At 37.0% G+C, this 20936-nt stretch overlaps 2 long non-coding RNA genes across 30 annotated transcripts in view; both read right to left on the bottom strand.

Annotated features, from left to right (window-relative positions):
• LOC126913330 (uncharacterized) overlaps window positions 1–20936 on the bottom strand; it is a 275232-nt gene that overhangs the window by 168958 nt on the left and 85338 nt on the right. The gene's annotated exons all lie outside the window — the stretch shown is intronic.
• Window positions 5177–8598, bottom strand: LOC126913331 (uncharacterized). Its single transcript, XR_007708405.1, has 3 exons — window positions 8267–8598; window positions 7348–7478; window positions 5177–6385 (listed from the first exon to the last, which is right to left on the bottom strand). It is a non-coding gene; the product is annotated as an uncharacterized LOC126913331 (long non-coding RNA).

A 20936-nucleotide genomic window follows, 5' to 3' on the forward strand; every position in this document is an offset into this window, starting at 1 on the left:
TGTGGTTTGCTGTTCCCCCTTATATGAAAAAGGCCACCAGGAAAAGAAGAGAATGTGTAAATTTTATGCCCTAGTGCAGAAGAAAAAGAAAACAGTGAATTTACAGAAGTTATTAACTTGACCCTAAGCAACCTATATTGACACATAAGATTCTGGATAAACCTTAACTGTATCCATAAAGCACTTCACTTTTAACTCTTCCCAGTGAATGAAACACTCATGATTTTCTCCTATGCTGTCCAGAGGAAAAAAGTATTAGACCAAACCTGCAGAAATGTTATCGAGGAAGCTCCACAGACACTGAGAGTGATTATGATGTAAACTCTCATATTTCCACAGGCAGTAACTTTTCTTTCTTTTTATCCCCTAATGAGTAGCAACTTTAGCAATTCCCTGTAATTAGTACCTCATTCTGCCCACAAATAACACCTAACACTTTTCTAATTGATTAGCACCATAATTAAATTAAATTCAGAGCAATTATTCTCAGCTTGCACTTGATTTCAAGTCTGCTCCTTCTCCTGTTGACTGGAAGGGAGGCTTGTATGCTCTTAGTATTTGTGTTTTCTTTACAGTACGAGTGGATCTCGTAAAATATATTACACTTCTCTAAAATCCTTGTCACACATATATATTTATGACGGATACAGCATTTCTGTAATGATGTATCTTTTTTTTTACAGTCTTGCTATATGTAGCCCCACAATCATCAGTTTGTGGTTGAGGACTATTCCTGAGACTCTGTAAAGATGAAGTAAAAAAAGAAGGTCTATTTTCAGGAGGCTTAAATTCTCTAAGCATGGCTTATGTTTTCACTGGAAATAATATCATAAAAAGGCTGAAAACTCTAGGGGTTAGCTAGAGCTAGGCCAGTACCAACTGCAATACCCTCATTTGGTACTTTTGTGGCAACTGGCCCTTACAAACGCAATCTCCACATCACAGCACTCGCCAGGTATCCTCGAGATTCTTGAAGGATTTTACGTGTGCCCCCCCACACATACACACACAAACGGAAAAAGGCTATAGCAAGTAATAAGGAAGGTGGGAAGCACAAACACAAGACCAGTGATTATCTGGAAATGCCACTCTCTTTGGGCAGTTTCAGGATATCCGCAATGCTGGGTGCAGAGCAGGTTGGGAGGCACCAACAAGAGAACCAGGCAGAACATGGGTCCTTCAAGCAAAAAACAGTGTGATAGAAGTTACCCTAAAAAGCAACTGAGCATGTCTCAGAAAGTCTTTGCGTGGGTTTTGGATATATATGCTTGCTACGTACTTCACTTATTTTCAGTATTGCCAGCAGTTCAAAGAAATTCAGTTTTGTTTTGGAACATAACAAGTTCCATTCTTTCATTTACTGAAGCTGGCAAAAGCAGCCCATTAGTACCTAAAGCATTATTATGTTATTTTAGTGAAAGGATTATTCAAAGGCCATTGAGAAACGGAGCCTGCTGGTATGCACACACTGTGCCCAAGCAAGGGAGCGGATGGTCCTGTCCCTGAAGACAGACTACTTTGAATTCCACAGTTTTTATACGTTGTAGTATTTCTGCCACTGAGGAACTAAAGCCAGAACTTATATTCTCTTTCCTGAAGCGGTCAGTAAAAATAAAACTAAAAATAAGAAATAAAAAAATAAATAAAGGACAGTCATTACTATATTCTTCGGGACACTTTTAAAGGGTACTGTGTTATTAGAATTTGAGAAATCTTCATACCAACTCTGTCTTTTTTTTTTTTTCTGCTTCTTTTCTGCAGAAGTGCAACACAAAACACTACTGACCCTGTCTCTCCTTGCTTTTGTCTAGACAAGGGAGCAATATTCTGGGCTGAGTCTAAATTAACTTTTCCTGCATAGTAAAATGTTACTTCTTTACCTGTTAAAGAGCAAAACATTTTGTGCCTGGAAGTGTCAACAAGTCTCACAAGAAGCTGCTTAAACTCAGCCTGAGTTCAGTTCCCTACCGATCCCAGATGCTCGAAACAGGTGACATTGGGGTCATTTTATAAGGTCTCCAGGTACTCTCTGCTGCCTCATTTTGCCTCAGCCAGTGTGCACAGCTGGAGGCTGCAGGGAGCATTGGGCTTCACCTGTACTGCGAGGGGCACCTCCATTTCCCTGGGGAAAATCATTAGGCTCAGGACTGAGTCAGCCCCGACATCATCCGAGCAAGATTGTACTGTACATGACAATTTTGGCCTGCATGCCACCCTGAGAGCTGCTGTACATCATCACAGTGTTGGTGCTTGCATAATGATCAAAAGTCAGAGATTCAGTCTTTTATCTCACACAGAAGATGGCTGGAGCTATAATACTCTAATGATCCCCGTTTTTATTAATTCTTCTTCTGCTGACTGTCTTTCCCTGACATGTCTGAACATTCAGGTGAACATTGAGCAGATTTAGGTCCTCTGAATATTACTTTCCCAAGGTCCAAGGACCTTGAACCAAATATTGATAACACTATGTTAGACTTTTCTGTGAGCTTGATAGAAGGGGCCTTAATGCCAGTGGTAATCAGGTTACCTAGCCCTCAAGCACAACAGCACTGAGGTGTAAAAATTACAGTGATGGATAAAATGGTGGAAAGTAGCATCGGATAATGATAATGCAGATGCTTCAAAAGTATCCTGCTTTTACTTCATTATGCATTGGTTATATAAAACAGAAACATACAGCAGATATGGTAAATAGTCCAAAGCAAAAGGCTTCTGGTATGAATTCTCCATAACTGTAATGAAGTTATAGACATTTCAACTATCAATTTAAACTACAGAGCTGAGGTAGACTTCTTGAGAAGGAGAACAAAAAAAAGCGCTGTTCTAATAACTAAAGTAAGCACTTAAAAGTAAATACAAAAAACACAAAGCTAATTTCTGTGTGGTATTTGGTCCCTGAGGTTGTAAACTGGCTGTTTTTGTCTTTATTTTCTGGTTCTGCAGACTGTTCTCTAAAAAAAGAATTGGTCTCAGAGCCCAGGAGCAAGTCATCTGCAAAGTTAATTTCAATGACAGAATGTGGATTGTTGTTCATTTGGTTTTTGTATATGTTCTGCTTATCTTCACAAAGGTAAACATCTCTGGAATGTCAGAATTAAAATATCTACGAAGTTATTTCTAACCATCACTGCCTACAGAGCTAAATGGTTTTTTTAAGCTATATTTTATTTTGCTAATGAAATAGAAGTTTCTAGAATGAACATGATGTACATCAAATGTGCTAAAATAGTAATTTAAGGATTTTCATATTTGTGGAAGTCCTGTGAAAAATACAAAGATTTCTACTACTCAGACTCCTCATAGATTTCCGATGTTGTAACTCTCAAATAATTATTCATTTTTTTAATCTGAAATGCTGTTATATCACAGTCATCATTTTATCTTCTTGGACACTGTTTCTGTTGGAAAAGGTACAGGTTTAATTATTTCACCCTTAGAGTCTTTCAGAGTCTTTAATCACTCAGCCCAAGCTCAGAGTACATAGCAATCATTATAAGGCATACCTTTCAATGAGTGAAAAGTAGCTACACAATAACAAACTGCTTCCCCATCCCTTAAACATATTAATTTTCTTCTCTCCTCTTTGTCTCACCTCCCAGAACTTGGAAACTGATGAGTTTTGCAGATGACGTCTCTCCTTTAACTAACTTGACATAATAGCTCCCTTTTGTCAATGGCAACTGTGTGCATTACTGGATAATGACTGGCTGAAGCCCATGGTGTCTGTCACTCTCTTCTTTTCCTCACCAGCTCTTCTAGGTGTATGCTAATATTTTATCAAATGAGAAAGTCCTGAAATCACTTCACTTGACCATGAATTTATTACTATTTTTGAAATAGGAATAATGTGTCTGTCACACACATTATTACCAATTTTTTTCTTTCTCTACTGAGAATATTCATTGTTATTAGCCAGCAGTCATCAGAATCAATAGAGAAGAAACGAAATATCCTGCTCTGTCTTGTCCTGTCCTGTCCCCTCCTGGTTATCCATTAAATGCAGTTCTGATAGACTGATACTTGATGCTGGATTTCCAACACGGTTCTCTTTCATGTTCCGCTTAGAATATTAACAGTTGTTTCTGTTTTAACTATGTTCACAGCCCATAGATGTCTCTCCAGGGATGCAGGAATGTGTACACCCACGTAGTTCACTGGTATCCCTCCAAGAAAACACTAGTCTAAATACCTTATACTTCCAAATCTGTGCAAATACACTCACAAGAAGTATGCGTATCTCTCCAATCGATGCAGCTATGCTTAGCCGAAGGTGCCCTGAAGGTCTTCTATAAATTATTTCTGACTGAGTGAAACAACCATGAAGAACAAAATCAGTTCTGAGCTTTGATCTGTTAACTCAAATCTTCCCAGGTGTCAGAAGGACCAATATGCAATTGTTTTTGAACCAAGCTATATAAAGGAATGCCCTATACCTCACTGGGGATAACAGCAAGCCTTGGATTACCAATGTAAAAGTTTGCCTTTATCTGCATGCAGACAAAAAACTATGATATACCATACAAATAGTACATAGTGTGTACAGGCACTAAGAGAGTATGAGAAGATGACAATGGAACAGCTTTACTGAGCAGAAGCAGACACAATTCACGACAATCAATTAATACAATAAGGAAGTCATGAAAAGTGGGATCTCAGAAACCACTTTATTGAAGATTGAGGTACAATTCAAACAACACAAGTCCTTGAACCATGAAAGACAGTAAGGAGGAAAAATTGGAGTATTTCAGATTTGCTCTTTCCAATTGGATTCACTTTGGGAGTTTCTAACTGACAAGGAAGCTTTCCCTTTAAACACTCCTTGGTTCAATAATAATCTTTGCTACCCATTTTAGCTATTCATAGTGTCCTCCTTTAGCACAGGATCTCATTAATCCCAATCCTATAACACAGGATTTTACTAATAACCCATTCAATAGAGTTGCCAACAGGCACAGAGGCATTATGCTCAGAGTTGAAAACCCATTTAGATCCCAAAATTCAGTGACATATAAATATATTTGAGAATCTGAGATAAGCATTGCCTGATATCACTGGGGGATGGTTATGGAGTGCTGATGTTAGGATTTTCAAAGTCCAGGTTGGTGCCTGACAAATGGATCTTCCTTATCACCATCACAGTACTACTTGAAGGCAGCCCAGGAGTTTCTGTGAAAATAGTTTGGTGTTGGGTTTGGTCAAACTCCAGGTGAATAGATGACAATTTCTCTTCTGAGTATATGAACTGGTTACTGTGCAACAGCAGCTTTTGAGCAACCAGCCAGCTGTGTTTCTTAGCCTCAGGTAAATACCAGGCAAATCCAGGTAGCTCACCTCCACAGCAAGGGAAGCATAAAGTACTTCAAATTTAGCCTAGAGTAAGTCTTCACACAAAACCCCTTTTTCTTAAGTAGCTAACTACCTATACATTCACAGCCTTTTTTTGCAACATTTTCACACGGCCATACTGTAACTGCAGTTTCCACAGACACCCACGCACACACTGTAAAGCCTGATGAGGGAAACAAAGTTTGAACCTGCATCTTTCAGGAGCCTCTTAAGCACATACCTGTTTTGTGATTTCAGTCGGATGAGGGAGATGCTAGAGCAGGCACTGGCCTGCTCCAAAGAGACTCACTTTATCCTATCAACTCAGGATGAAAGACTCAAGTCCACAAAGGTATAAGGTGCCTAACTCCCAAGGGGGTTACTCCCTAGAGAGGAGCCAAGCAGCTAAATACTCTTTTGTCAATCTAGACCTGAGCTACCAAATGGAGTCATTGTGGTCTACTCCCTAGTTTAAATAAACACCAACTGAAACTTGTCACATATGGCACCTAATTTTGTCAAAGCCTGCCTCAGAAGTACTCAGCCCTCACTTTATCAAAAAGGCTTTTGCCAGAAACAGCAGGTTAGAAATTGGAAGAAAATGAATCAGAATATCAGGACAGAAGTGGTGCTTTTTTTTTTTTTTTTTTTTCACAGTGAATTAATAATTGCCATTTTCAGAGCAGCTGGAACATTACCAAGGATAAAAGACCAACACAAAGACTGCTACAGAGAGACCTTCTTTCATAACCCTACTAGGAACAAGCATCTAAAGGAGAATTTGGATGCATTTACTGGATGTACTTTAGCAAGTTTAAATACAGAAACAGTGAAAGAACTTTTATAACAATTTATATGAGCTCAACAGTGATTGCATTTTAACAGCTGCTGCTGGTCCTCTGGGCCACTGCACTGTAATGGAGTCAGTTTTTCTGCTGAAAGAAATGATTAAATTGTTCACAGAGAGTCCCTGAAAAGGTGTCAGTATGAGCAGCTGGAAATTTAGGATCTAACAACTTGAGCACTGGAAAAAAAATCAGCACCGGTTTATGTTCCCCTGTGGAGATAAAAAATGAAAACTTAAATTCTGGCAGAACCAAAGCATTTTCTACAACCATACACACATTCAACTTTAACAAATTGGAATGAATATCTAGTGTCATTGTTATCCGTGTAAACTCAACCTGATGGTATGTGATGTTTGTACCATTTTTAGAGCTATAGGTCATTAATGATTAATAGTGACCTACATTCAGTATAGCATTATATTGCTCTCCAGAGTTTCTATATTGCTCACTAATGAAATCCAGCTACTTCTCTGGGGAGATGGACAGACTATACTGTATTTTGGAAGGTTGTATGGAGAAGGAAAGAAACACAAATGCTTGTTTTAACTGAACCCTCTGGAGATATTTAAGTGACTATTATCCACACTTGAGTATGGCTCAGTTTTGGGAGTTAATATTTGTGTTGTTAAAAAGAGTACCCTGGGGCCTTTGCCAATCACTTGGGTCTATCTTTCACACCTTACACAAAAGGCCTATGATAGCACACAGCATTCCAACAGTACACAGGTGATGGATTTGCCCACAAAATTTGCCATGCAGGAAATTACTTCAGCACTAACCATAGTCCTTGGACTTTCTTTAGCAAAGTCTCAGACAGTAATGATCTGTGAGTATGTAAAGTTTTGAATGCTGATTACTTAAGAGCAGCTATGAAATACCCTGCCCATCACATGATTGTGCCTGACGCCCGGGATGTTGTAACTATATTTGTGTGTGTATGATATTCCAGCCTGGATAAAATGGAAAAATGCAGCTCTGGAGCAGATGGTGCCAGATTTTCAACAACTAGCTCTCGCTGCTCACTCTAGAAACTGCTGGATGCTGGGCAGTCTGGGAAATCTGGCCACTGTCTTAGGTGTCTGAAAGGGAACTTGTACTCTTTGGGAAATCAGGCCTTTACTTATTTATTTATTCGTCAAGCACTAGAAAATGCTCCATGATAACACTATACCAGATTGCATTGCTACAAACAGCACGTCTTCACTTCCAGATTTAGTGTTGCATCGAGTTCTTTGTAAACTGAGTGATCTTCATAGAAAGATATCTAGTGACCCAGTTTCTCCTTTCAGAGACTTGAGCTTCCTTGTAAAAAAAAAAACACCACAGTTTCATTATCAGAGATGACCAGTGGAGACAAATCATAAGCTGAAGAGAATCGAATTGCAAATTGTCTTTTTGTTTGCTGGCATTAATTTGTTTTTCATGTACAGTATATTTTCGTAGAACAAATACAAATTAATCACAAGAAATTGCAGTTGTTTACTTTAAAATGCTGTTGGTGACTACACTCGAAATGCAAATCTTAGTCATTCAACCATCAGCAGATTTATGAGCAGATTTATTAAAGTTTTATTCTGCTAGGATGTGGAACAAAAAGTTTAATATCTGGTTCAATGCATAATTTAAGGCTTAAGTACAAAAGGCAATGAAAATTTTAAAACTTGAATTTAAACTCTAGAAATTCTCTTTTCTGAACATATTTCATATGTTATGATCCCTAGTAACTTCACTAGCTGATGATTCATTGAAATTACAGATAAAGAAGTATACTAGCTCATGTCTTCCTTCATTGCATAGTTCGTGATTACCAGTGTTCTTCACAGTTTTAAATTAATCATTGATAAAGTTTCCAGCACTTTCAGATTTGAAGAAAGAGACTATCTGTAGGCAGGAGTTATTTAAAGCCACAGAATAAAAACAAGTAATTCTAAAACTTTTTGATATTTATAGGACTGGATACTGTAGTGTCTGTGACTTGTAAGCAAAAATTGTATTTAATCTCAACCATAATCAAAGCTACAGATCCTGAAAGAAAGACTATCCAAACATATGTGAGGAAAGCAGAAGACAGAAAAAAATGAAATACTTACTCACGAAGGTAGACTAGGCCAGACTTAATACAGACCCTTTCTTTACCATTATTTTCTAGACAAATGAAATAGACTCTTTAGATTTCCATATAGCCTTTCTCTTCAGTATGCTACTGGATACAACTGTACTTCTATTAGTTCAAATGGAAATATGTGTATTTAATTTTCTAGATAAATTGCGTAGACCATCTCTCTTTAGGTTTACATTTAATATTTCAGATTTCAGAAGAGCATTTGATGCAATTACACATTTAACCATCAACCTTCTAACCTAGGTGAAGAACTAGTAAAGTATTAAAGAAAAGTTGGGGGAGCAGGAGGGGAGTAGGGCAAGGAACCTACCTACCTAGGGCAAGGTAGGTCCCTAAAGCAGTTCATTAAGGACTGTTTAAGTACAGTATTATATCTGTGATGTTGGCAGAAAAAGTCTGACATCAGGTAAGGAGCCACCATAAATGCAGAGGAGACTGGGTACAGGAAGAATAGATGACTGGCTGGGACCTGAATAATAGAAATGGGATAAACTCAGTAGCAAAAAAAAAAATAAAAAATAAAAATAAAATCTTGGATATTAACACAAATAAATGGAATTTATTCTGTAAGCTAACAAATCACCAGCTGCTAAATTCACAGTGCACTATTCAATAACAGAGTAAGTAAGACTGTTAGTGTGATGTGAAATGGAAAAGGTAAATCAATTCTAATGTTTATCTGGAAAAATGTTTCCAGAGCATGTATCCTACAAGCAGAGATGATAATAATGTGTACTGAGTGAGGAATGGTTACATGGGACTTGGCTCCACTAAGTCCAAATGAACACAGACACATGCAATGAGACGCTTCTGAAAATATTGTCTTTTGTTTCTGCAAGTACAAAAATCCATGGAGAAAGGCAAGGAGCTGCAAACAGTGCTCTAATTGCCACAGAGGCAATAAAATATGTGGAAACTCATAAAACTGCTGTTGGTTTTGATCTTCATATGGGTTAGTACCATGTATGAAAAGCTCTGAGAAGATACATTTGTTCTGATATTTACAAATGGAATGCTGTAACCATACAAAGCTATGGAGAACATTCATTTATTAGTTCAATTTTGATCTAATTTTCTACTGAGCAAGGCAACATCTCCCACAAAAAGCTCTAAGGCACCACCTAAAATTGTTTTCAGTTCTTAAGAAAAGCTTTTTATCAGTTCCAGCAGCACTAGAATTTGGATGTCTATTGATAACTGGTGATCAACCATCATGACACTGGACATGTTTGCTCTGTTACTAGCTTATTTTGCTCTGTGACTAGGTTTGTGCAGCTAAATGCCAAGTCAGTGTCTCCTTGAAGAGGGAAAGAAGGTACTAGTAACTTTAGTGACTAAAGGAGGGAAAAAAAAAAAAAAAGGAAATAGAAAGGTTGTGAATTCATTAAAAAGCAAGTTATTCATTGATTTACAATGACTAATAAAAGATTAAGTCATACTAACTGATACCATGATTTTTTAATAGGCAAGCTGTTAAGAAAGTCTTCAAAATAAGAGGGTCAGACCTTCAAGAAGATGGAAAAGCTGATTCAAGGTCTAAATAAGGAAAGGTGGGTTATTTATTTATTTCTCTTTTTCTGACATCTGCTTACTGTATTTTAATCTGCTTTTTTTTTTTTTTTACTATGCTTTGTGAGACTACATAAAGCATGCTAAATCAACTCATAATATGTTAGTTAAATAAAGAAATCACAGAGTAAACACACAAATATTCCAGCATCTGCACTCATGAAGCTAAAATACAGAATGTGGAGATAACCATTCACCACTAATTTCATTGGAAAATGTAGCCTGATGAGATACATAAAAAGAAAAGACCTAGAAGTTTTGAAACACCTACAGTAATAGTTTCCTACTATTGAAAGCTATACAAACAGCTGTTTTATACAAGTATTGCATTTTTTACTTTTCTGTCTCTTTGAATTTATGGCTGCAGAAAGGTTATATAAACTGAACAGAAAGTAAACACAAAATTTGCTTTGAAAAGATGCTGAAATCTCCTGCTGTTCTCAGTGTCCAGTTGTGGTTCCAGTTCTCCTTCCCTGATGCATATTACAAAGCAAAGATTTGATAATAGCCTGCTTCTCTCCAAGCACAGAATATATTTGAGAAGATTTGTTAGCAATTTAAGTTTTATTGCAAACAATTTTACAATCCAGTTTGGATTTTATTTTTTGAAAGGAAAATGACCTGTTTCATGGAGATGTTGTGATTGTGAAGTATGTGTATGGAAAGAGGAAATTTTATGATTCCCTCAGCTCCTGGAACACCGCATGTACTCCCTGAATATCAAATTTCAAAAAAAAAAAATTGATTCAGCTTTGTAAACAGTAGTAAAGCTATCAGCCATTCCATATGAAGGCTGTTTGGCATCTTGATATGTAGCACAACAGGCTGCAAGAATATTATCTTTCCAAGAAGACAGGAAGATGAGTTTCTTGAATAAAGATGCAACATCTTGTAAATCAAACATAAAATAGCAGTGTAGAGAAGCTGTTTCTTTTAGCTGGGAAAGGTAATTTTGGAAGACAGTAACTTAAGACAAATGTAACCTGTAACACAAGTCAGATTTTGTCACCACTTTTGACAATTTTTTTATCATTTTTTGAAAAACCTTTTGTTGAGAATTCATCCAAAAAAATAACTAACCCTAGCATGACATAAAAACTATAGAGTGTCCTTATCCAAAATGGCACTATATTATAATTAATCTTGTGAGATTACAAATACTATTCTAAAGATTCATTATGCACTTCGATGTGAATGTGTACATTAATAAATAATTTATGAAATAATTTTATATTTAATATATTAACAATTAATGCTAATTAATATTGATTAATTTACATACATTCTATAAAATTAATTTTGCATAAATTTTAAATTCCCAATGAACTTGAAGAAATCATCAAATATTTTTGACTGTTACAGAGCTTTCAGAATTGACACATATAAGTTTTTAATCAATGTCAAGAGGAAAGGACATCTCTCTTACTACTATTTTGAGTAATTCTCTGACTACAAAAGTAGTGTACCTTCCTTAGCAAAATGAGGATTTAGGGATTGCAGAGAAGCACAGGGTAAATGTGGCATGAATCATAGACACATGAGGATTCCTTGAATCACAGTGTACTCTCTAAAGATCTGGTGTCAATCCTTGATTAGCCTCTAGTCTGAAGACTTCTCCCTTTTCAGAAAAGTTGAAGAGGTTCAGACAATTCTAGCTAGCAAATAAAAGCAGACTTCACAAATGATCTCTAATATGTGGTCCTTCTTACTCCATACATGATTTTCTTTTATCTACTGCAACAAAGATTCGGGGGTGGGGGAGGATTTTTTTTGAGGATATGGTACATGTCTAAAGCTGTGGTGAATGAATCAAAAAGAAAAAAGATTGTCTAGAAAATTCTTTTAAAACCAACTAAAGCTACTATCAAAGTACTTCAGAGCAAAATCCTTTGGTTATCACTACTCTAAAATCTTGAAAATTTTGTCTTTCTCTTTTTCAGGTAAAGAAAGTGTAGCAAAGTAACAAAAATCAACCAGGGAAGTCAGAAGGCCTACAGGTTGCTCTTTATGATTCTTTAATGATCTAGCAGATGGGACATCAGGATGACCGTACTGGGAAAAGGCCACCTAAGCCTGTAGACGGCCTGAATCTGTCTTTACTATTCATGGAAGTGTCATTCCAGGAGACTGTTTGTGCAGAGAGGCAGTGTAATACTGCCTCGGATAATTGCCATTCTACCATTTTTCTATTCACATTCCAGGACTGGTCACCAGGGCACAAGCTGTTCTTGGCTACGTGGCCCATACCATTGTATACTGACACACGCCAGTTCAGATTCACACAAGGAAATCTTTGTGGTTAGAACCTGAACGCCTGTGGATTAACCTACCACTGCATTTAAATCGCTGAAAATCAAAACCCTACTCCTCATGCCTGTGGGAAGAGAATAACATACATCTTGATTTGGTTGCCTTTTGTAATAAGTGTAATTCCTTGCAGGCTTACGAAGAAAAACAGTCACCTAATAATCTTGTAGATTAAAAACAGAAGCCTATGCTAATGAGCTAGGAGAGCCAAATTCTACTTCCATTTTTAACTGTGCCTCATTTAATGACTTCAGAATGCAGCTCAAGGTCTGATTCATCTCACCTAATTTAACCATCTCACAGTTAGGCATCTATTTTACCATAGCTAACTAGACTTGAAAGTAAATAAAGAGAGAAAATGAAAAGAATCTTCTAAGATAGTATCTAAAATAGGTGTGGTAAATGCTCTCTAGAGGTGCATCTCTCTTTCTGCTACTAAGTGGGATTAGATGGCTCAAATGGATCAGATGCCTTTTATTTTACGTTTACTAACTTACTCTCAGTCTAGGGTTTTTCAACAGTCAGTAGAACAAGATACCCATCTTCAGTGTATGATTCATCACACTTTTCTTCAAAACTTATTTTGGAATGGGATAAATCCCTTCTGAAGTTGCCTCTGCATCTCCGCTGTCTAAAAGAAGCAACGTGGAATAGACTCCCATCAAGCTAGCTAGGATAAACGCCAGCTGCAGACAACACAATTGTCTATAGCAATTGGTAAAAGTAAACATTTTAAAATTGCTTTTTAGCCAAGTTTAAGTGTTCAGTTTGATTATTATTAATTAGCAGTGTTAAGATATAATTGGAGAGGTATTACCAGTTTAGAAGCCCAATGTAACTTTTAAAAATTTTAAATAGGGACCATTCCATCTGTTTAAGTAAGACCAACAAAAGCAACTCATTAAAACATCTGATAGCATGTGATTATTATTCTAAATTTAACTTCTGGATAGAATATTCATAATTTGTACTGTAATTAATTCACAGGTTTAAGTTTCCACCAGTTCTATCAGAACAGTCAAACTCCTTCTGTCGTATTTTCTTATGCGTCATGACAACTCTCTGTGACAGCAGTAAATTTGACAGAACCCACAATGCATTGCACCAACCCAACTGTTTTAATTTACCTTATAATTCAGTGACTTACTAGGACACATTCTGTGTTTCTAAACAACTGGTCTCCTTCAAAGACACTCACTCTTTAATCTTGGCATGAATATTGAAGTTTACACAGATGAGCAAGCTGAACACACAGTGTGAAAGAACTGCAAAGCTCATTTTGCTAAGAATAGGGGTTACAGGGGCGCACACTGTTGCTACACTACATACTTGTCTTTACAGAGAAGGGACGATTTGTTCATGAACATAATAAAATGGAGCCATTAGAACAAATGCAAATTTTACAGAGGAAAATTTCACATAGACACTTTTCTTTCCAACTACTTTGTTCATCTGATCATTCTCATTTGGCTTTTTGTTTGTAAGTTTTAAAGAAGTTTTTATTGTTGCATAATGACAGCTATGTGAAGAATGGTCACACATACCTAGGCAATGAAAAACTGAAAGGAAAGATGCAGATCATTTACCAAATACCTAGACTGTGAGTCAATATATTTTTGGATGCCTCAAGTTCTACCAGTGTGTGATGGAAATTACTAAAATTGAGGACAGCAAGGCTACTGCTGGTAAATTATGACTTAGAATTAAACCAAATGATTCAAACCTTAAATCAGTAAAATGGCAAAGAAAGACACAGTCATGTATAAAGCCTAAAGCAATCAAAAAAAAAAAAAAAAAAGGATTTGAAAAGGAGTTTGTTTGCAGCAGTGTGATTAAAAAAAAAACAAGATCCATAATCTTACCTTGTCAGAAGTTGTCTGTAAGTCTACTTAGTGACTAAAGTGACTTGTCTAATTCATTCACCATTTTTATCACTTGACATGTTATGCTGTGTCTCACAGCTGGAGAGTAAACATGCCAAAAGTTGACATTCTAAGCAGCTCTGAAAATATTTAAGTCCCAGACATATTTTCAGAGCAAATGGCAAATTTGGCTTCTGCGTTTAAGAAGATACCAAAGGGCATGTGGCTCGGCCAGTGTCCAAACTGGCTGTGATACCTAGGAGGCATTTACCTCAAACTGATTCTTTCATACAGTCAGTAGGCAATCCGAGAACAGTAGTAATATTTTTGGAGATCCTGGTTTTGATCCACCATAGAAAAAAAAAAAAAAAGTAATGAGTTTAACAGTGTTAAATCAAAAGCTTCTGGAAAGATATCCACAAACCAGTTCAGTGTGGAAATATTTTCTTGTTGGCTTAAACCCTTTAGCTTTTCTTGAAAAAGGAAAAATATATGACCATTCATTTCTACCATAAAAGGAAAACCTACAAATTCAGTGAGTTTTGGTCTCAAACTGTATCAATTGCTCCTTATAATGTTACATGCTAGATCATGCCTTTGATTAAAGAGTGGCTTTTCTGACATAGTTAGTAATTATCACAGCTTAGGCTATATTTTATAGCAGTCAGATGATTAATTTCCACAATAGTGTGTGTGAGGGCTTAGCTGCATGGTTCTGACAGGTTCTCTTCCAAAATACCAACAGTTAAAAAAGTAAGGAAAATAATGTTTAACTCTTTTTCAAAGTTCTCTGAGAAAAATGGCCCAGTAAAATTTCATTACATGTCCATTTCAGCTATTGTAAAACAAAACAAACAAACAAAAAAGTCTATATACATTTAAAAATAATAAAAAAGCATAATGTATGTGAAAGATGCAGGATCGTTGACCCTCAAGAATGAAATCCTTTGGATTGTCTGAATTCAAATCATCTGGTGGAACTGTTCAAGAGGAAGGAAGAACTCTCGAAAAGATTAGGCCAGAAATTTCTACTAAGCAATGGAATAGGACAGCGTCAACAAGCAGAGTCTGTAGTCTATCAGCTGTTCCTTTGATGTGACCGATTACTTAATATTATCAGTGAATATCTATTACCAAACGTTTATGAAGGTTTTTGATATATTTTGAGTTTTTTGATTTTGACTCTTTCCAAATCTGAGAGAGCACAGAAGTTCAAGTCAGGAACAACTGCCCAAATTTTCCAGTGACCCTCCATTTATTCAATGCAACTGTCCCTAAACTAACATAAGAACGGAATGTCTGCCAGGTCTCCAAAACAAAAGGTAAGTTCATGGTGATGAGCTGGGACTGACAATGCCAGAGTACAAACAGTTTTCCAAAAGAATTTGTTCTCTACAACTCAGGCTAGGCCAGATTTTGACGACACCAGCAGGTTCATAAAATGCCAGAAAGAATTAGTGAAAATGATACCAACACCTGAATACAATCTGTTGTATTGCTGGTTACCAACCACTGTGATGCAGATTCACAAGCTAGTGGTGACTTCAAACCCAAAGCTATCACCCAGACTGCAGCTGTAAGTGTTGGGCTTGTTAGTATTTCAGAGTGTTTTGAGTTGGCAGAACCTATTCATATGCAGGAAGTTTAAGAGCAGAAGATCTGCAAATTCTGTTATTCAAATGAAGAAGCTGAATAAATTTGTCCAATATACCTTATCCACAGTTCTGGAATGGGAGGAAGATTTTCAATTTATCAACAGAAAAACTATAGAAACAATTAGGGTTATCAATAAAGTGAGACATTTGCTGAAGTTGATTTTGAGTACCATCTGGTAATCCTGATTCTTGAAGTGTTTCATACCCATTGACTTCTTCAAGATTTTCCTGGAAGATGATATCAATCTTGACAATGATTTTCAGATTCAGTAAGCTGCCTGACAGGAGGCATAATGAAGCTTTTAACTCATTTCAGAAAGAAAAACTTGCAAGTATGATATAGTGAAGGTTTTCAGTTCTGAATGGCATTTGCCAGACTCAATCTAGTAGACTTTTTCACTTGCCTTGTGACTTAAACTCATAGCTTTTTTATGCATTTACTTGAGTCTTCCTTCTGATCTACTAAAATAATTCAGCAGAAGGTAAAAATGCTGTAAGCAACCGTGAATTTATTATTACTCCTTTTTAATTACTCTCATAGATTGGTATTTTGTGGGCTGCTTCCTCTCCAAATTTCAATTTTTCCCTTGCATGCAGTTAAATAAGTGATACCAACAGTTGACAAACTCATGCACCGCTATAGATTTATTACAAAGTGTATTTAGCTTTTTTTTCAAATAATTTATTTTCTTGCTAAAATTCTGTCCAGACTCGTATATTTCCTGGGAAGGAAGAAGAAAATGAGAGAAGAGTGAATGAGTGAACAAACAAAAGAAAGAATGATAGTTGCAAGTAGAAGACATCTGAGCTGAAATTTTTTAGGGTAATTAGAGAATCTGATACCTGTGAGAAACAGGTCACATCAGGATTACCTACAGGTGGCTCACTGTAGTGTATTTACACTATCAGCACTTCTCTAATATTACTGTAGATTTTCTAGGAAGAAAAGCAATAAAGTAAAGAATCCTGTTAGACAAAAGAAACAGAGTACAATAAACTTGTCAAATCAACCTGTCTTTCTGTTTATCTCATCTCCTGAAGGTAATCATTACCTATCTCTTTTCTGAATCTGCATGCCATCTGGAGCTATGAGCAGAGCAAAAAATGCATTTTCTGTTCTATTATAGAGACAATATTCACATTGATATAAATTAATCTCAACATTTTTATTTTAATGCTGCATAGAGCAGTTGACTGTGAACATACTGACTGTAAATGAAAATAACAGTACACAAGTTTTTGCAGAGTACCATTCATTTTTCTTTATTCTGTATGTGGTCATATAGTTATTATATGTAAATAAAATCATTTGGTTTTTCTTAATAATGACAGAGATTTTGGCAAAATCAGTTTTTTGTTCCATACGAAGTTTAACAAACAGATTTTTAGTTGGATATTTCTGATCATTCCTCCCAATATATTCTATTCATTTAGAGGAGACTGAACTCCAGACTGAGCTCTTTTTTTTTCTTAATTGTAAGCTAATGACTACTTTTTTTTACCTTTTTTTTAAGAAATACATTCAATAATATATTTCAACTGTACCACTAACCCATAATTACATTTAGTTCAGTATGAGAGCATATATTTTCTAACAGATACTGCCCCAAACAAACATGTAACAAAAGCAGCATTTGTCAGTCATAATGTGAATATAATCTGAAAATGGGACAAAATGTCTTTGAAGGCTAATTACTCTACTGTATCATTGCCACATACACTAATAGTATTTTTGCTTTTATTTCTTGATTAATTTTCTTCATACCATAATTTCACTAAATATAAGGCGATAAGATCTGAATGGCACCACCAAAATAAAAAAAAAAAGTACCATCAACTTTTTTTTTTTTAATATGCAAGCCTAACAGACACTCCAAATATCAGGGACAGGCGTGTCACAGGCACATGCTGCCCCCAAGCTTTCAGCATGCTCAGGGAATTTGGACACTCAGAGACTTTAGGTGGGCACTCCATGGGCTCAGTATGAACTTGGGCACCTGGGATTAGGCAGCAATATAGTTTCAGATCTTTAGTGGCTTAGGATAAAAAAGTTGCCAAGGACAGTTATAGAAATGTGGAGTCACATCAAGAAGTCACGATATGGGTAGAATAGGAGTTCTCTGCTGCATAATGCTTCATGTAAAATAATTTGACTGAATAGCTAGTTTAAATTAAATTGGAAAGTCTTTTATCAATCAGGTGGAATAGATACTCTAAAATGGTCCTCTCACTAGTCAGCTCAACATCTGTATTATCACTGGCTAAGAAAATGTCTTCATCCCTAGTACTTTCATTTCAATATCTCAGGTTTACAGAATCAAGTGAATAACATCAGGCATTTGCCATGTATGTTTGCTAGGAAAAAAAAAAAAGGGATTTGAAAAGGATTTGCTGGGGGTGATTTACATGTAGTGCTCTTCAGTTGAACTTCAGAGGAGATGAGACAACGCTGCACCTCATTAAGAAAGGCAATGCCTAGTACAAATAGACCTAAGAATTTCAATGACATTTCAAAGGAATATTAGAATCAAAAGCACCTTAAATCAGTGCTCGAATGTCAATTTTTAACTTGCATAGTTCAGATGTTTCTCCTGGCAACCTTTCCCTAGTGTCATTATCACTTACTAAAATTTGATACCATCTACTACCTGAGCCTGAATTCCTGACACACAGTACCAGAGATGTAAATATTATGCCAGATTAAAGAGTAGCGTGTTTTGACAATTATGAAGACAGACGTTTCTCTTTTGCAATGAGGAAGTCTCAGAAAATATGTAAATGCTTAGGCAGTTAAATTGTGTGCAGCTTATTCAGAAGGGAAATAACAAATACACAGCCCTAAGCTACTGCAGTGTCTTTGAATATGTGTAGCTCTGTCAAACAAAACAAAAGACGTTTGGCTGCTTCTAAGAAATTTCATACTCCTTTCTAACCTGAAGTCATATAACTTCAGACTGATCTTCTCTGATCTCTAGCTAACAGCATGCAAGTAAGTAGCTGCATGAGAAACCACACTTGGTTCTTGAAGTAGCAAAGAGAAAATATTCTCTGAATCAGGATGGTGAAATCTTTGGGTTTGGGGGTACAAAGGTTTTGCTAGAACTCAACTGTTGTTGTAAGATCCCTTCTGCAGGCACTTCTAGGGGACAGACCATCCTGGGGTTGCTAGCTCCAGAATACGGTGCTTGAGATTTGTTTTCTGCTAATTAGAATCTGTTAAGCTACAGTCTCATCACAATTTTAACTGGTTATAATACTTTCTTTCCTAGCTGGAACATTTTCCCTAAATTCTCCATTTAATTCCACAATATATCTGTGGTGGCTGTTATGAAAGTTATTTTTTCATACAAGGATAAAGGATATGGAAGAGATTATGTTTAAAAACTTCTAAAGCCTAAAAAAAAAAAAAAAAGCTAAGTGGATAGTACAGTAACTTCTTAGAACATATATGGAATTGTTTTTTTTTTTTTTTTTTTTTTTTTTTTATGTTCATGGGTACATCATACTATAACATTACTTGGTATTAAGAATAGTGAACTCAAATGTAAATAGCTGCATGCCATCTTCCTATCTCTTTTTTTTTTTCATTGTGATTTGCTGTAGAAAGTAAAGAAAAATGACAAAATACTAATTCACACTTCACATCACCTTGGCTATGGATCAAGTTCAGCCATAATTTGCACTACTTTTCATTTTGTTCATTGGATTACTTCTTTATTTGTTCTTTCATTGTTCAGTAGAACTGTTAAATTTATGGTTATTTTTATTCCCTCAGTTGGATTGAAAGAGTATAAAAGCAGTAAAGCTACAAAGTTATACAAGATGAATGTCTAAAGGTAAGGCTGGTTGGTACAAAGACAATAGATGACTTCATGTAGGGAGGATAAAGTAGAGAATCAGATAAGGAAAATATGAAGTAAAGGGAATTTAGCAGGAATTTATGACTTTTTTTTTTTTTTTTTTTTTTTTTTGCTAGGCATGGCTGTTAAGATTGTCTGCACAGAGTTGCTGTACTGGGTCAGAAGAAAAGAGGGCACTTCTTTACTGTGAGGGTGACAGAGCACTGGAACAGGTTGCCCTGAGAGCTTGTGGAGTCTCCTTCTCTGGAGATATTCAAAACCCACCTGGATGCCATCCTGTGCAAGATGGTCTAGGTAATCCTGCTTGGCAGGGGGGGTGGACTAGATGATCTTCAGAGGTCCCTTCCAACCTCGACCATTCTGTGATTCTGTGAAAAGTCACCCTATTTGATGTGTTCTGGTAGCAGCTAGTGGTGGTAAATGTTAGGTAGTGGACAAACCTGACAGTCTAATAGAGGTGATGCTGCCACAGCTTCAAGCCCCCAGGCCAACCAGCAATGAGGATGTGCATGTGCTCCCAGTAGGGACAGACACAAATGCTTATACAACACATATATACATATACACATGGCCAGCTGTACAGATCAACACCACAGAAACACACATAGCAAACACAAACAGCATAACAGCCTCATCCAGTGCCACGCTCTGGCTGATGAGGACTGATGGTCCCTGACTGGGAAATACAGACATTTGTGCAATGTGGATCCCTCCAGCAGCTGTCCTCAGACACCCAGCCTGCCCAGAAGCTGCCCCTGGATCCTCAGTACCTCCCATTGCTGGTGCATGCATTTGAGAGTCCTCAAGGCTGCAGCCCCACTCCAGCTGCTGGTACAGACCCCTCACTCACAATCACACACACAAACCCTTCACACACACACAGGGGTACACACCACAGGTCTCCCTGCCGACCTCCAGAGCCTGTGATCTCTTCAGCACTTGGCCTGGATCTCCTGGTCCCTTCAGAAGCAACTCCTCAGATTGTCTCACTCACAGAAACATGCCCCATGCATGCACACCCAGCCTGCAAACCACTTCACCTACTCACTGATTAGTCTGCCCTGATAAGTGACCAGCAACCAGATGTTGACATGAGCACTCACTCCAGTTGCTGGCACCCTAGCTGCACAGGCCCCAGTGACCCTTGCTTCCCACTCCAGCTGCTGCATTCAGATCTCCATACACATGTAGACAACAAAGATTAGAGGGATCCTCACCCACAAAAGGGTTAGAAATGGAGCTCAAGAAATGGGACAAATTACTCTGATCAGGTGCAGGGCATGGTCAGACAAGCATACTGACCAGATGCCAGTTTATGCATGGCTTTATCCCCTTTTCCCTTTAGTCTCCCACATCTGATCCTCCTTGAACTCTCCCTCTCCCCA

Source organism: Cygnus atratus, chromosome 5, assembly GCF_013377495.2.
Source record: "Cygnus atratus isolate AKBS03 ecotype Queensland, Australia chromosome 5, CAtr_DNAZoo_HiC_assembly, whole genome shotgun sequence".
Lineage (NCBI taxonomy): Eukaryota > Metazoa > Chordata > Aves > Anseriformes > Anatidae > Cygnus > Cygnus atratus.